This window comes from Mycteria americana, chromosome 18, assembly GCF_035582795.1.
Source record: "Mycteria americana isolate JAX WOST 10 ecotype Jacksonville Zoo and Gardens chromosome 18, USCA_MyAme_1.0, whole genome shotgun sequence".
NCBI classification, from domain to species: Eukaryota; Metazoa; Chordata; class Aves; order Ciconiiformes; family Ciconiidae; genus Mycteria; species Mycteria americana.
Genome location: NC_134382.1, coordinates 1,894,661 through 1,911,170, shown reverse-complemented (window position 1 = coordinate 1,911,170; position 16,510 = coordinate 1,894,661).

Genomic DNA, 16,510 nt, shown 5'->3' with positions numbered 1-16,510 from the left:
GGCAGTGATCTGAATAAGCAGTCTATAGATCTTTGTAGTTTTCAGCACAATGCATATGACAGATTCCTCTATCTTCCCTAGAGAAGGAAGACAGAGATAATAAATACCTTGGAGAGAGGTGATGGGGATAGCACAGATTAGATGTAATATTCAAAGTGCACTAATGGGCCAGCTGGCATGGACACTGATCATAACATATTTGGTCTATCCCCAACACTGGATCAGGTTGGCAATGGCTTTGTTCTGACAACCACCAAGGACAAAGATTCCCTACTGGTCTGGTACCTGAACCCCAACTGCACCACCTTTTTCAGATGAAACTTTTCCTGATGTCCAACCTGAACTTCCCTATGCAATGTGGCTGTTGCTTCTTACATATTGTCTACTTCTACCAAAAAGGAATTGAATCTGTCCTCTTTGTAAATGCCCTTAAAAAGTTTGTTGGCTGCTATTAGACGCCACCACCCCTTCCTCACAGCTGGACAAAACAGGCCTCATAGGTCATGTGTCACTGACCATCATCTTGATCACCCTCAGCTAGACCCTTTCCAGTCTCTCTACATCCTTTTTGAAATGGAGTCCTCACATCTTAACGTCAGTAAGAGCAGTTCCAGTAGAATAGCCTGGGGCATCAGCAGAGGGCATGATTTGACCAGTCTTACAATAAGTGTATGGCAAGATGCCTCCATCTTAAAACTTTGTAACCAACTCTAATTGGCAAAACTGAGTTCATAGAGGAAAGGAGAAAAAATACTGAGTGAAGCACTTCTTAGATAGTTATTATCTGACATTTCTTAGGCGAAAGGGATTCATGATTACCAGTTTCCCCTAAACAGAGAAAAAAAACAGTCATCAGAAAAATGCATGTTATGTTTTGTTTTGTTTGAGGATTACAGTAAGAAAAAACAAAGGATACAATCCAAAAAGGGCTGGAGGTACTGCGATGTTCACAGCAGCAAAGCTGAAATGCTGTGTCATGTCCTGAAGCCCATGCCCAAATTATGCACCCTCCAGTTGAAGCCAGCAGAAGTTCTAAAACTCTTGTTTTCAGCCTGGACAACTCTCTATCAGCATCTCTCTGCAACTTCGTTACTGCACTGAGGTGCCAATAGCACAGATTTCCTCTGAAACAAGGTGTCTTTTTCTCATTACCACAATGAGTCCAAGGAGTCTGAATGCACTTCTCTCAGATCAGTTCCCTGTTCACAGAGAGTGACATTTTTGCCTGTTCTGGTCAATGCTGGACCCCTGGTAGCCAGGAGAATAGATTGCTACTAACCAGAAGCTGAAGAATCATCAGTACAGAAAGAGACTAGAAAATCCCTAGCTCAGGCAGTTCAGTTTTTTACCCAGTGACCACCTAATGTGTCCCAGCTGGGAATAAACAGCTTACTCAACTTTCCAGCTATTTGTCTGCTCATTGCCCTCAACTTTCTGTCAGATTTCTCACTCCTTTTCAGACTCAGTGTAGTGGCTTTAGCTTCCCTTGACAGCTGCCCTCTGCACATAGGGATGACTTTTCTCCCATTCTCTTTTGCAGCTATGTCTCATTTATCCCCAGCACTCACTTCTCAAGCTTGTGTGTCTTCTGGTTACTCCAGTACACAGAGTAGTCACCTTCCATCCCTTTCTTCTCAGAGCCTAAAGTGGAGCACATCCCCCAAGCTCACATTATCCACACATTGTCCCGGAAAGCACTTTTTTTTCTCAACTTGCTGTACTCTGGGCACACCCAGACCATCTCCTCATGGCTAACAAGCAGACATAATTTTAATGGTAAAGGTAGAATTATTGCACAGACAGTGCTGGCATTGCCATGCTGAAATACAGTAATACTACAGTCTCTAGCATTAGCCACATTGAAAAATGATTAAAAAAAAAAAAAGAATAAATGGATCTTTCATGCCCAAATACACTCAAGGACATCTCAGAACAGAAAAAAAAAAATCACTTTCCTAACTTGACAGGAGGATTCAAGGCCCTTTGGCAGACATATAAACAGGAATTGCAGGAATGCAACAATAGTTCCAGTATATGATGCAGTGACCAACCAACACTGAAATGGTGTGCTTAACCTGTAATTACTATGGCCACTTGGGAAACTCACGGACCTGCGTCCTGACAGCCTGCAAGCTCCTGTTTTCTCATCCCACTGGAAGCCCACTACATAGCCAAAGTCATCTATTTTCAGAGCATTTGGCCACTGAGAGCTCTAGTCATTCATCCCAAATCAAAACACAAAGATCAATATGAGAGAGAGAAAGACTTACATATCAGGACAGTCCTCCTGTCTGTTGCTCCTGCCAAACCGCTTTTACTAGGCACTTGGAAGGAAATTGGGATGGAGCTTGCAAGTCTGAACGGACCTGTGCCATGCAGCCTCTCACAGATATATCATGTGTCCACCCCTTTGCTTCGATTCTCAGCTTGACAGTCCTTCTTGGAGTGGTCCGTCTCTCCCAATTTCTGCACCTCTCCCTCATTCCCATGCTGTCCTCTTTATCACAAGTTCTGCATTGCACAGTGCCACAGCAGGAAAACAGGAGGGAAATAGGAAAGGGAATGCCTTCATCCGACCCACTTGTGGTCTGGTAATAATTGCTCTCAGGCAGATGCTGGGCCTCCCCTGATAGCTATTCCTTTTTCAGAACCCAATTATCAGACTCATGGTTTGATGCCAACTCTTCCTGGAAGCTGCTCTGTCTGCTTTCATTTAGCTCACAATTTATTCCTCTAAGGAGTGATATTTCTGCTAGAAATGGGCAAGCACATTTCGTTTAATTTCAGTTCTACCTGAGCACCGTGGATTAGATGGCCTGATGCAATAGCATCCTGCTAACAAAAGGTTGTGGAAAAACATGGCAAGAGAGAAGTCAGTAGGAGGACGAAATGAGCACAATAGGGAGCCAAATGTAAAGAGATTCTGAGATGCTGCCTGGAATAAAAATATCCAGTCACAATTTCCAATCACATTTAGCTAATTATTGAATATACTGATGAAGATGTAACAAAAGCAGCTGCTTAAACAGAAAATCTGAAAGATAGGAGCAATGTGCTCCCAAACACATGGAATGTGGAAACACATTGCACTCTGCATTCACCCAAACTGTGGGTGAAACGATATCTTGCTGACCATAGTAGGCCAATTCCAGAATGAAAAATGGGCTGTTTCTCACAACTTGTATGAGAAACAGCCCCTAAGCTGCCATACCTCCTCCTGTAATAGCTGGTAAACTCTTCACTGTGATAGTGTGCAATGCAGATTCTCCTAGGCCAGCGTATTTGACTGCAGTTGTTTTGGGTTCAGTCTCATCATCCCTGAAAGTCTGTTGACATTGTGCTTATTGTAAGAGGTAAAGTCCCTCAGGGGTGTTATTCTGGTTCCCCCATCTGCCATTGCTCCTTCCTTGTGAGTGTGCAGAAAGGCTTTTTATCACATAACTTAGCACTGTCCATGTGTGTATGTGATCCCTGGTGCATGCCAGGAAAGCTGGGACAAACTGGGACAAAAAATGGTACGCTCTCTCTGGATCACCTACCAGACCAAGGGGACTTACTGGCTGGGGATATGGGACACATTATAGGACACAGGGGAAGAGCATTTGAGCATTGCACAGGACTTCCAATAGCATATTTAGGGGAGGTGGGGAAAAGGAGGAATTGAGGGGGTTTGGAGAGGAACAAACATGGAAAAATAAAGGGATAAGGGAATAAAAGGAGCCTGCAGCTTCCCTTTCTCTTGTCCAATCTGGAAGATGTCAGCCCACAGTCTGGCCCCATCCCAGTGTCTTCGGATGCCACAGAAAGTCCTGTATCTATGCTGAGTGGTTTCCTGACTGATCTGTATGAATCAGGAGGTGCCGGACTTCATTGGGGTAATGGTCACTTTTTGCCTTGGCAATGCATCCAAAAATGGGAGATGTCCACAAAGAAGTGTGTGCACAGTCTCCTGGATTGCTCCCAGGATGGCAGTCTTTCTAGAGTTTTACAGCCAACATCGGTTGATCTATATATGGAGGGTGATTTAATTCTTCCAGGAGGCAATGGTTTCAGCAACAGGATTATTGTCCTCGGCCTTTTCTTGTATGCGCTTGAAGGGAGGAAGCACAGGTAACATCCTATTGTCCTGACACCCTTGCTTCTGAGACAAAGAGTGAGGTCCTTGCAAGATGTTTGGGGGATTTCCCAAAAGTGATCCTCTGCAGTGGAAGCTGTGGTGCTGCTGCCAGTGATCAGGAGCTTATCTGCGATGTGAATTCAAGGCTAAGCAGAGCATGAGCATGTTTACAAAGTGCACATGACACTGATGAACTGGGAAGAGAATGAATATGGAAGAACACCTGTGGTGGAGATTCACAAGCTTCTGGGGTAGCTAGGGCATCACAGTGTGCTCCTGCTGATGTGCAGGTGGGATTTAATCTGTCGCTCCAATAGCCTGGAACAGGAGCAGTATGGAAGTAAGCCAGTCCACACTACACATCCTGGAAACCACCCAGTGCTCCCTGGTGCAGAAAACAAATGCTCAAGATAGTCATGGGTACAATCACCAATTACCCTCCACACAAGGGCAAGACTCATCAGACAATTTCTTTTATGTAACTAGAGTCACTACGTGCTGACATGTTGGTTTTACACTATGTACCATCTGCAAGCATGCCCTCTGGAACCCACTCCGAACAGTCAAAGCAATGCTTAAAATGAACATACTTGCAGCACCTTTTTTTCATCTAATTAAATATGTATCATTGAGTTTTCCGCCAATGGAGGAAAAGGGAGGGTGAAAGGGAGTAGAAAGAAAAAGGATAGATAAATATTTGTACAAGAAGCTAAGAAAAGATAGGGGAGAAAGGGATGGCAGTGAAAGAAGACTTTAGAGAAGCAGAGTCTGACGTGGTGAGCATACAGGGCTGCCTGTGAGGACAATAAAGATCCTCAAGACGCTTGCAGGGAAGACCTGGTGTGTGCAAAGTGCTCATGGCCATGACAGTTCTCTTTTTTGACATTGCTAGTCTATGCTGAAGGGGCTTTTGTTAAAAAAAGATTAATTAAACATGTGATTAGATTTGGGGCAAGCTTGCAGGTGTCACAAGTGAGTGATTTAGATCACTTAAAAAATCACTGTCAAAGGTATTCGCAAAAGTGGTTTTAATATGATGTTGTAAAAGTGCGGCTTAACAAAGTTCAATGGCAAGGTTCACTCTATTAACTACTGCATAGAAGAAACATACAAAGGAAAATTGAGTTACATTTGAGTTAGAATGATTCACAGAGACTGGGGATACAAAAGGGTATGGAGGACCCTCCCATTGAGTCCCGAGGTTCAGAGTAGACCCCCTTGCTTTCTAAACTCCTGATGGAGCTTAGGTGCAGCTAGGTCCAATCTTAGTCTCAGACTTGGACAATGTTTATGTCTAATGGAAGGAATATAAAGAGTAAGGAAGACCCTCCTGTTGAGTCACGAGGTTCGGAGTAGATCCCCTTGCTTTCTAAACTCCTGATGGAGCTTAGGTGTGGCTAGGTCCAATCTTAGTCTCAGACTTGGACAATGGTTTATGTCTAAGGGATTATATATGCAAAATTTATCAATTCAGCATGCAATCAAAGTTACCAAGACAAAATCAAAGTTACCAAACTACAAGGTTATGCACGATATCGGTCACTTACTGCCTCGAGGAGCAACCTTGAGAGGTGTCCCAGCTCAAGGGGAGATCACCGCCATGCAGCCACGCTGCCTATCAGGGAGAGCTCAAAGAAGGCTCACTTAGGCTGTCATATTTATGGGATAAAGCAGTTGGCTCGTAGTCAAATTACATGCAATGGAAAAGGTATGCATGAGACTCCTTGTACCCACAACTTTGTTCCTTGATAAATGAGTCTTGGAAAAGCCACTTGCTATTCCTGTGTCAATCGCATGATGGGTGTTCCAAACTCATATGCACCAATGCTCACTGTGCCGCTCAGCGCCTTTGTGGGTTCTCAGTGAACACACTGGAACCAGGAGTTCTTGGCCTGGCCACAGCTCAGGCCTTTACCTCCTTTGGAGCCTGTACCAAACTACTGTTAGTTTGGTTAAGAGGTCGAATGCATCTGTCACAGCAGGGAATACTCTTTTTAGGTGCCATTGCTTATGTTGGTCCCCCAGTGCATTCAGAAACTTTTTGGTGACCTCTGGAAGTCAATAGCAATCTTTTAAGTGCCTCAACAGCAAAATCATATAACACAATCCCTGTGCAAAATCTTCACTCGGTCCCACAGACTCTATTTGCCCAACAAGAAGTTGAAGACTAATCTCTTCTCTGCCTCTTTCTCATTTCCATCCTGTCCTCAGAAATTGTTCAGGACTGTATCCCCTCTCTAGGATGTTCTTTTCAAGGTAAGAGACTGTACAAACTCCTGGCCTGCTGGGGTAATATTAGCTGCTTGTTAGAAGGACTTCTCTGCCCAGCTTTGGTGTAGACATTGAGATCATCTAGAGAGAAAAAACATTGCTTTTTGTCATACAGCAGTTGAAGACTCTGGGATGTGAAGTTGTCCCAGCCCCAGAAGAGAATGGCAGGGTGATCTTGCACCATCTAGCCATGCAGAGTTGATAAGTAGGGAGGATTCATGTGTACATTGAAGACCTGCTTTTTTGCCATCCACAGCTGTCTGCAGCTTCTCCCTAAAAAATTGCTTCCTATTTCAGTTACTATAAGGAAACCCTCATAACCTCATAATGCTCCGGTTTAGCCTTCACTGATTATTTTGTAATCTTTGCATATCAGCACTGAAGTGTTACATCAGGGAATCCATTGGTCCCAGTAGTTATATTTTTACAAAGACCTTTTCCTGACAAATAACATAACTCAATATCCCAGGAAACTACTAAGCAAATTAAAATCTGGTGCACAATAAACAATTCAGCTTTAAAAAATACACATCGTAATAAATGATCCAGAATGGGCCCCGTTCCAACCAACAAAGGAAGATTAGTGGAAGCAGTATGACCTTTGTAAAGCATCAAAATGTCCAGAAGTGCTGTATAAAAATGTCCAGCCAGCTTAACAGAAGCACTGCTGTTTTGCCTTGATTGAACAATATCAAATGGTTTCTGAAAGGGACTATAGATCTCCTATATATTTTGTTTCAGAGAAATAGCAAATCCATTCCTGTAAATAAGGCCCTAAGCATGAATTATGTCCGGTGCAGAGCAGCTGAGTTCTTGTGTGAGAAGAGATCAAGGCCACAAGGTAGGCCATGGATTCAGCTTCCTGCTCAGAGTTGAAGGGCACTTGGGTCAAGTCTCCCAGGTGAACAGGACCATAATTTCTCAGCGGTTTGACAAGACCTCTCTAATTCATTGCTCTACCATGTATCTTCCCTGGCTTCTTCCCAACTGCCCAGGGAAGATCCTGAAAAACTGGAGAATTCAGTGGAGGGTGACCAGGATGATCATGCCTGGATCACAGTAACTATATAAGGACAGGTGGTGGGATCTGAGCTGGGTAAGTCAGATGAAGAGAGGGCTGAAGGATTGATTTACTAGCAGCTACAGTTACTTGGAGGACAATTACAAAGAGGACAGAGGAAAACTAAGTGGTACCAGACAGTATAACAAGGGGCAATAGCTGCAAATTGTACCTTGGGAGGTTCAGGGTGGCTTTTAGGAAAAGCTTTCTCCCAAAATGTTTCTGCAGCCCTTGGACAGGACAGCAAAGAGGTGAGGTATTTCCACCCTTTGAGGTCTTCTATCCAAGATTTGGATTGACAAAGCCTCAGCCACCCTGATCTAGTGTAGGGAACACTCTCCTGCTGTGAGTGGGAGGTCCATCATCGACAGAAATTTCTGTCATCCCAGTTGCCAGGTTCGATCAGCCCAACTTAGAATTGAAAGAAATAGTAGGAGCATTTCTAAAACATTGGGACCTGAACTTTCATGACAAGCGTAGATGTGGTACAGGTAGATAAGGACTGTTATCCTCTGCTCAGCTCTTCCACTAATCTGGTTTTTAGCTTTGGAGAATTTATTCACACTACATAAGTATTTCTTTCTGTGGAAAGGAGAGTCGTGGAGTAGATCTGACCAACGCTACTCATCTCATACCAATATGAAAAATTACTGGCCGAGACCCACTTTGGTACACAGCATTTTGGACACGATCTCACAAACCTTCCTGGTATCAGAACACACTGACCATGTGTTTTCCCTTCTGCAAGTCAGGTTCAGCCTCTTTACTTAAAAAAAATGCCAGACACATCTGGGGTGAGTGGCTGGAGGCCTTCCAGTTTTTCTTGGCTGAAGATCTAGCTCCGTATTTGAGGAAGTGTTGAAAGAAATCTCACTATGCTCGTGTCTTTATGCTGGGAATCAAGGTCATTAGCGCAGGCTGGAACACAAAGCTGCAACAGAAGGAAGAGCTTTCTCCTGACACTGCCAGGAAAAGTTTCTGCCCTAATGGATAGGTTTATGCTTTCTCAGGTACCTGCTTCCCCATCCTTTTCTCTTTGTAACTCATGTGATGTTGTGAAATGCCAGTCAGGCATTAACTGGAAAGGAACCGCACTGGGCTTATGGCAGAATTGTCAGTTTTATTAGATTAATTTTATACAAAAGAGTTTAATAATAAACAATTTATTTTGATTGTATCTGAGGCAATTATACCAGCTATTGACTTTTTTTTTTCTATTATTCATCGTGGATATAGGGTAAACTTTGACATTTCTGGAGCAGGCATTTCCCTAAAATTTCTTAATTGAAAAATGAGCAGGCAAAATACAGGATTCCTGAGTAATAGAACAGATTTGTTACCACTCCCTGTACCTGAAATACAGGCAAAGCAATTTCTACAGTTCAGATTTCTGGCAAAGTAGCTGTGCAGTCATCATAAATACAGCAGTGTTGTGGGTTAATCATCCCACTTTAGGACATCTTGCTTTCAGAACTGCGTCCATGATCATAGTAGGTACAGCATCTTTATCTGTCAGTTATCTTTCACACAGAATTTTTTTTACATTTTTGACTCTTGTCTTTCTAAAGATTTATAACTCAGCGTAGCACCTAGGAAGATATTCACAAGCCAGTTTGCTGACTTTTTTTTCTTTTTTTTACCTGAGAAACCTTAACAATCTCACTTTTTCCATCAGCTCTAGAGGTATTGCACATTTGAACCATATAACTCAACAAAATGGCATGAGGTAGAAGTGGCATTGCACTAAGCACAGATATCCTCAGAGAGACCATTTAGATGGGAAGAGGTCTCTCTATATTTTTACAGCGAGCATAAATCTGGGGAGTTAGAGAGGCTGTCAACAGTGAGCTTTCCCACAAAACATCTCCTGAGCTCCCCCGCCCCAGGCAGATAGCTGCCCACAGTATTTCACGGTCAAGTTGGAGGTCCTGTGGGAGAGAAGTGAGGAAGAGGAGGAGAGAGGAAGAGCAGTGTTGTGCTCCCCGTGGAACCCCACACAAGTTCCAGGAGCTAGCTTTATTGTGAGGAATCCTTTGATTATATGTCTGGCAAGGCTCAATTTTTGTGTTTTGCACATGCAAAAAAAAAAAAACCATGGAAGGTTTTACAGTGATGTCTTTCCTATTTCTATATTACAATAGAAATTCATGTGCCATCTGTGCTGATTTTTTAGCAATATTAGAAAAGAGTAGGTACTGAGGCAATGAAGCCACACCTACTAAAATGGGAAGAGATTTCAATCACATTGCTTAAAGATGTCGTTTTCTTTTTTTGTTTAGGCTGTATTTTGTAAATACATATAAAAATGTAAATTCATGTAAATAGATGTAAATATAGTCTCTTGAAGACAAAGAAATTGCCTATTAAGGTGTTTGGGCCTTGGGGTTTTTTTGGATGAATATGATATAAGTATCTCTCTGCTGTTGCTTACATCGCTCACTACAGAGATAATACAACAGCATGTTATGGCTGGAATTCCCAGAATTTTCCACTTGTGATTTCACTCCTGGTCTCACAATCACGATTTCAGAAATCCTTGTAAACTCACTACAGGAACTACCACTTAGGCTGCAGGTAGACAAGAAAAGCAGTGTTATCTCCAGGCGTAATCCCTCCTGTCTTTATGCACAAACTGGCAAGGAAGTGGAACGTAGTCCTGCCTATGGTACACTGCGCTACATGTGCCATGCGATATGGGCCCTCTGTGGTGTCCCACACTCCTGTATCCATCCCCATTGTGCATTTTAGGTGAGCAGGAATTTCTTCTGCTCTGGTCTTCACTTGCCTGGTCTCTTGGCCAGGGAACCAGCAGGATGTAGTGCTTTCCCTACCTGTGCTAGAAATGTAAACAACATCATAGGAAGCACTGCTTAATGGGTTTAAGAGCTTTTCACTCCAACAGAAAAGGGAAAATTCACTGAGAAAAAGAGGCACTTCTGCTTTAAAAGAAGTTAGAGCATTTGTGTTCCCATTCAGGCTCACCTTTTTGCCCCAGGAAAAAGTTCCTTGTGGAAAGCGGGAGAAATCCCTGTGTGACCAACATCTTCAGAGCTCCCCAAGTTAGCAGCACTTCATCTCTGTCAAGGAGACTCAACTAGCGTGAGAAACATAGGGGAAAGGTAAGGTCTGGAAATCTTTGCCAGAACATGAGCCTGCGTCAAAGAAACTCCCAACTCCATAAACTCCAGCCATAAACGTCAAGGTCAAGGCAGGAGGAAAAGGGTGTAAAACATACACTATTAATCTGGCGGAAGGGCATGAAGAAAGGCTCCCTTGAGATGAAGCAAAGGTGCATGTCTCAAGGGATCAATGGAGGAGTGTTGGTGTCAAACACAAGGAGGCTGGGGATTTGCAGAGAGATTTCCCTTTTCCCAGGCAACTTGAGTAGACAGTAAAACTAATCCCAACTGATCAGACTTGAAAGCTTTGTATGATGCAAGAAAAGACTGGTAAGTGTGCCTGTCAACTCAGGGAGCTATATGTGGCCTGCTGTGGTTTAGGGGAGACGTGTACGTTAACTGCTTTGCATACCAGTGGCTAAAATATATACATGGTCATGTACTTATCTTCTCTTGCCTACTGTAACTTGTTTTTGTAGTAGTACCCTACATTACTGTAATGTTTTATCCACTAGCTTTTCAAGACAACATTCCTCATTTCTCCCTGCCTGAAAAATGGGGTTAGCCATGTTTCTCTTCTGTCTGGCACAGAGGTTGGTGAGGTTTGGAACAGGAGTTTGTGAGGTTGTATTCACGGAAGTTTTGAGAACACTTGGCAGAGAAGATTTGGAGATATCAGAGATGCTGATGTACCTCATGCTTTCTTCAGTGTGTGCAGTGACCCACCCTGGCCCAACTCTGCTCTGAACTGATGCTTCTGAGGATACGAAAGCCCCAGGAGTCTATGTGCGACCTTCATTCTCCCAAGGAAAGATCACTTTTCTGATCTTCTGTGGCATATCATGGTAGGTAGGCAAGAACCTACATGATATCTGTCCCCCACATTCCTCCTGGCCTCGAAAAGGGATTAATACACCTGAATGGTGTGCTCCACTGCTCTGGGAAGATGTACCTTGTCTAACCCCACAAAGGATTAAATTAAAATTTCAGCCCAACCTTCACTGAGCAAGAGCTTTACAGAATCTGCACCTGGAACAGATCATGGTGACTGTGTCTCGCAGCTCCATCTTTTGGGAAAAAAAACATAAAATAAATGTCCAAAGCCCAAAACTAGTGAGAGTGCTATTCCACTTTAGAGGGTCACACAGGCTGGGAGCTATGGGGAGCATTACATAGGATGTCAAGAAATTTCAACTCACAGGATTAGGACTTGTGGGAGGGGGATGATATTACAAGCCTCTCTCTCTGAGGATTATATTTATATCAGAACGTTTGTGGGTCCAAATTTCCCTGGGAATTATCAGAGCAGCAGCAGCTTCCAAGTGGGGTGACAGAAGGTGACACAAATCACTGTGCAGAGAGCTGGATTTGGAGCGCTGCCCCCGTTAATCTCTGTAGTGCTGCAGGTCTGGGATTTTGCACAGACAACCCCAGTAAAAGCTGCAGACTTGCAAGCACTGTGTTCCTCCTGTGAGTGGTGGCATGTACTAAAGGTGGCTCCATGGAGTACAGAAAAGGTCACAGAGATAGGAATCCAGAAAGCTTGCTCCTGTCACTGTAAGTTTGTGGGAAATATCATCTGCTGCTGTGTCAACATTAGTTATAGTTTTGTGGGCACAGTCAAAAAGTGGTCCCCAGAGTACAAAGGTCCTTTTCTCTGCCATGAATGAGAGTCTGAAGTTTCATTCTGATTCTTGGTTTTGTTCTAAGCTATTTGGGTACATTCTCCAAATACTCATGCAGTTAAGTCACATGAAGTCTATTGAGCTGTATCAGTTTTGTACGCTGTGAATCTGAATTCAGTCACAGCATCTCATCCAATGAGAGATGTGGTTTAATCCCAGCCAGCAACTAAGCACCACACAGCTGCTCTCTCACTCCCTCCCAGTGGGATGGGGGAGAGAATTGGAAGAGTAAAAATGAGAAAACTCGTGGGCTGAGATAAAGACAGTTTAATAATTAAAGCAAAAGCCACGCACACAAGCAAAACAAGGAATTCCTTCACCACTTCCCATGGGCAGGCAGGTGTTCAGCCATCTCCAGGAAAGCAGGGGTCCATCATCTGTAATGGTTACTTGGGAAGACAAAATGCCATAACTCCGAACGTCCCCCCCTTCTTTCTTCTTCCCCCAGCTTTATATGCTAAGCATGACATCATATGGTATGGAATATCCCTTTGGTCAGTTGGGGTCAGCTGTTCCAGCTGTGTCCCCTCCCAGTTGTGCAACCCCAGCCTACTCACTGGTGGGGTGGTGTGAGAAGCAGAAAAAGTCTTGACTCTGTGTAAGCACTGCTCATCAATAATGAAAACATCTCTGTATTGTCAACACTCTTTCCAGCACAAATTCAAAACATAGCCCCATAGTAGCTACTGTGAAGAAAATTAACTCTACCCCAGCCAAAACCAGCACAGAGCACCAGACTCCATTCTCTTGTCTTTGCTGTCAGTCCAGGCGAAGTGCTGCAGAGGACCTCATATCCATACTGTCATGCTCAGGGCCTGCAGGTTTGAACACACTTTATGTGTTGAACAAAATGTGAACACACTTTATGTGTGCATGTTACAGGAACACCCTGTCCTGCAAGACCCATCCTATGCTTTGACAATACGGATGTATGCAGCAAGCATTTTGCTCCCAACTCCCTTATTTCATGCACCCCCTATGCCTACAAGGAGCTCCGAGAGAGCTGGGAGTCTTTAGCCTAAAAAAAGACAAGGTTCAAGGGGAGTCTCATCAATGTACATAAATATCTGATGGGAGGGGGTTCAGAAGATAAAGCCAGACTCTTTTCAGTGGTACCAGTGACAGGTAAAGAGGCAATGGGCACAAACTTAAATACAGAAAGTTCCACTTAAAGTATTTCTTACTGTGAAGTTGGTCAAACATTGGCACAGGTTACCCAGAGAGTTTGTAGAGTTTCCATCCTTGGAAGTATTCAAAACCTGAATGGACGCAGTCTTGGCCAGCTTGCACTATCTGATCCTGTCCTGAGTGGGGTGGTTGAACTAGACAATCTCCAGAGATGCCTTCCAACCTCAGTGATTCTGTGATTCTGTGGCTCTGTGACATAGCCCTAGAAATATAGTGACCTCAAAGAACACAATCACAGGATCCTAACAGGGCTGGATGGACAGGATCACTGGAGTCTCCTCCTCCCAGTAAGGCTATGCCCAATACTACATCAGGATAGCCATGGATTTACATAGTCAAATCTTGACTCTCGCTAAGGACAGAGACCTTCCACGTCTCTGGTGACCTGTACCAAGGCTGCACCATCCTCTTGAGGAAACACTTTTCCCCCAGTGTCCAGCCTGAACAATTTAAAACACACCTTGTGGCTGTTGTTCCTTTTGTGTTGTCTGGCACCACTGAAAATCATTTAGCTCTGTCCGCCGGTGTAATTGCCTTCAAGTTGTACCTACAGTTTGATCCCCTTCAGCCTCCTTTTCACATGGCTAACACAGCCCATCCCACGTCACCTCTCCTCATAGGCCCTGTGTCTCAGGCCTGACCATCTTGGTGACCCTTCTCCATTCCCCTCACAAACTAGAGGGCCCATTTCTTGACGTTGGTAAAAGCAGTGTCTGGCAGGGTAGCCTGGGCCATGGGCAGCCCAGAAAGGATGGTGTCCGCTCCAACTCGGATAATTGTCTCTCTCGTTGCCTCCTAGTCCAGCTGGAAACACTGAGCAATACTTGGCAAAGTCTATGCAAGTCCAAATTCACGTTTCACAAGCACCAACCCACATTGAGAGGTATGCTAAAGAGAGCTTTGGGGAAATGCCACATAAGAACACTCAGTGCAAAACCACTCTTTAGTGTGCACCCACTTGAAGCATGGCTGGGCTGCCAACATGCACACAGCCGGTCTTGTGACGACTTTCAGTGTCTGTAAGGCGCTGGAAGAGCCCCAGTTTTGTCCACAAGAAGAGTAGTTGGGATTTCTTAGCTACCAAGTGTGTGAATGACCAAAGCGAAGCTACAGGTGGCAATCCTGCCATGTGAGGCTGAGTCAGGGCACATCACCTGCCCAATACATGAAGAGACAGAGGAGTTTCAAAAAGACATCCTGAACTGCTGGTGTTGAGAATGGGAAATGTCAAGGAAAGACATTAATCTCACCACTCTCTGGCATCTGGATGCCTAATCTGACACTCAAAAGGAGCCAATTCATAATGGCCAACCCTCCTCATAATGGCCAACATCACCTCAGCATGAGCAGGCCATGAAAATGCCTTGCCTCAAACATTGGTGCACCAGGTTGTGGTGCCCCCTTCTTCTCCACCACCTCCCAGGAAAGATTCCTTACACCAGCAGGTGGTCTTGACATCTGGAAAGGCCTTGCACAGAGTTAGTACAACACCACCAGCTCTGTGGGCTGAGGCTGTCCTATGCAGCCAGGGAGATCTGGCCTTGCTTGGTTACATGCCTTCAGTAAGTGCTCACCAAACAGGAGCCGAGCCTGGCCTGCCCGTTCACCTGTCACTGAACTGTCCTCCTTCCTCTCCCTGGACAAGGAAATCTTATTTCCTCTGCAGCCCTTGGTTATGCTCTTTGCTTTGTTGGTTTGGGGTTTTTTTCGGTTTCACATCTCACATCAAATTTGTAATCCATAACAAACCCCAGATTTTTGCAAAACTGCTCCATGGCCAGTAGTTCCCATGTGGTTACATGGAGCCAAGTACTCCAAGTTACGTGGCATGTAGCTGTCTGTGTTCAACAGTATTTATTAAAAAATAAAGGACTGCATCTCCAGGCTGCCAGGAAAGACCACTCTTACTCCAAAGTGTCTCCCTGTACAAGTCATCCTTCACAGTTTGGTTTCATCTGCAAATGTAAGCAAAATCTGTTCAATACAAGGTGTTAAATGGAAATATTGAATAGTGCTTGGTCACACAGACTCCTGCAGAATCACACTTGATATGACACCCTAGTTTGACAGTGAACCATTCATAACTCCTCTCTGAGTGTGTCTTTCTCCAATCAGTCTTACAAGGATGTTGTAATTACTCCATGATGAGATAATTTTCTCAAAACAAACACAATAAACTCAAATTATTCAGTTAAGGTTACACTTGAAAGACATTCAAATATGGATAAGTGGGAAGTACACAATCTACACAACCAGATTAGGCTTTTTTCACAGCTGAGTTACTTTCTTAGGTACAAAATATTGCATAATATGTGGGTTTATTTTTAAAGATAGCATGATAGCAAAGTTGGCAGCAGAGCCACAAAAATACTTCTCATCACTTTTGGCAAGATTTAGGGCAATCTGAAGTGCTTTGACATCTTTTTTCCCCTAAATACGGGTGGATTGGAATTTCTTGAATTTATCACACATGCAACACCAACATCCCTGTGGTGGTTTTTAACACTCCCCAATTGGTCTGTCCTTTCAGTCTGAACTCTGCTTTAGTATAGGTTTAATGCAATCTTTTGTTGGAAAATTTCATCTATACCCAGGATATCGACTGACAAGCATTGCAGTCTGTTATACAAATAAAATTCCCCCCAGCCAGAATGCCTAAGAGGAGAGTAAGAGCCTACTCTTTCTTTGCTAGTTTCCCAGTAAGCAGATTTCAGATTTTAATTATTTAAGAGTCCCCATTCAGAAGGGCTCAGGGCCCTGCAAGAAGCACTGTGGAAGCAGGTGCTTGAAGCATGAAGCCCATGATGGCTGCCTTTCCTTTCCCATCTCCATCTCATGTCACCCTTCTTCACAAAAAATGCACATTCCCCCTCCTCGTTCTACTCTGTAGCTGGCTTAATAGCTCCCCTGTTTAAACAATGCCACCACAGAGATTTAAATAATAATGCTGCCATCTAGAATAATTTTCTGCAAGCCTCACCACAGATCTGAGCAAAGACTCCCTGGGAAGCTTTTCCCAATTTCCCTTTGATTTTCTACCTTAACTGAAGTAAAAAGAATGACAACAGTT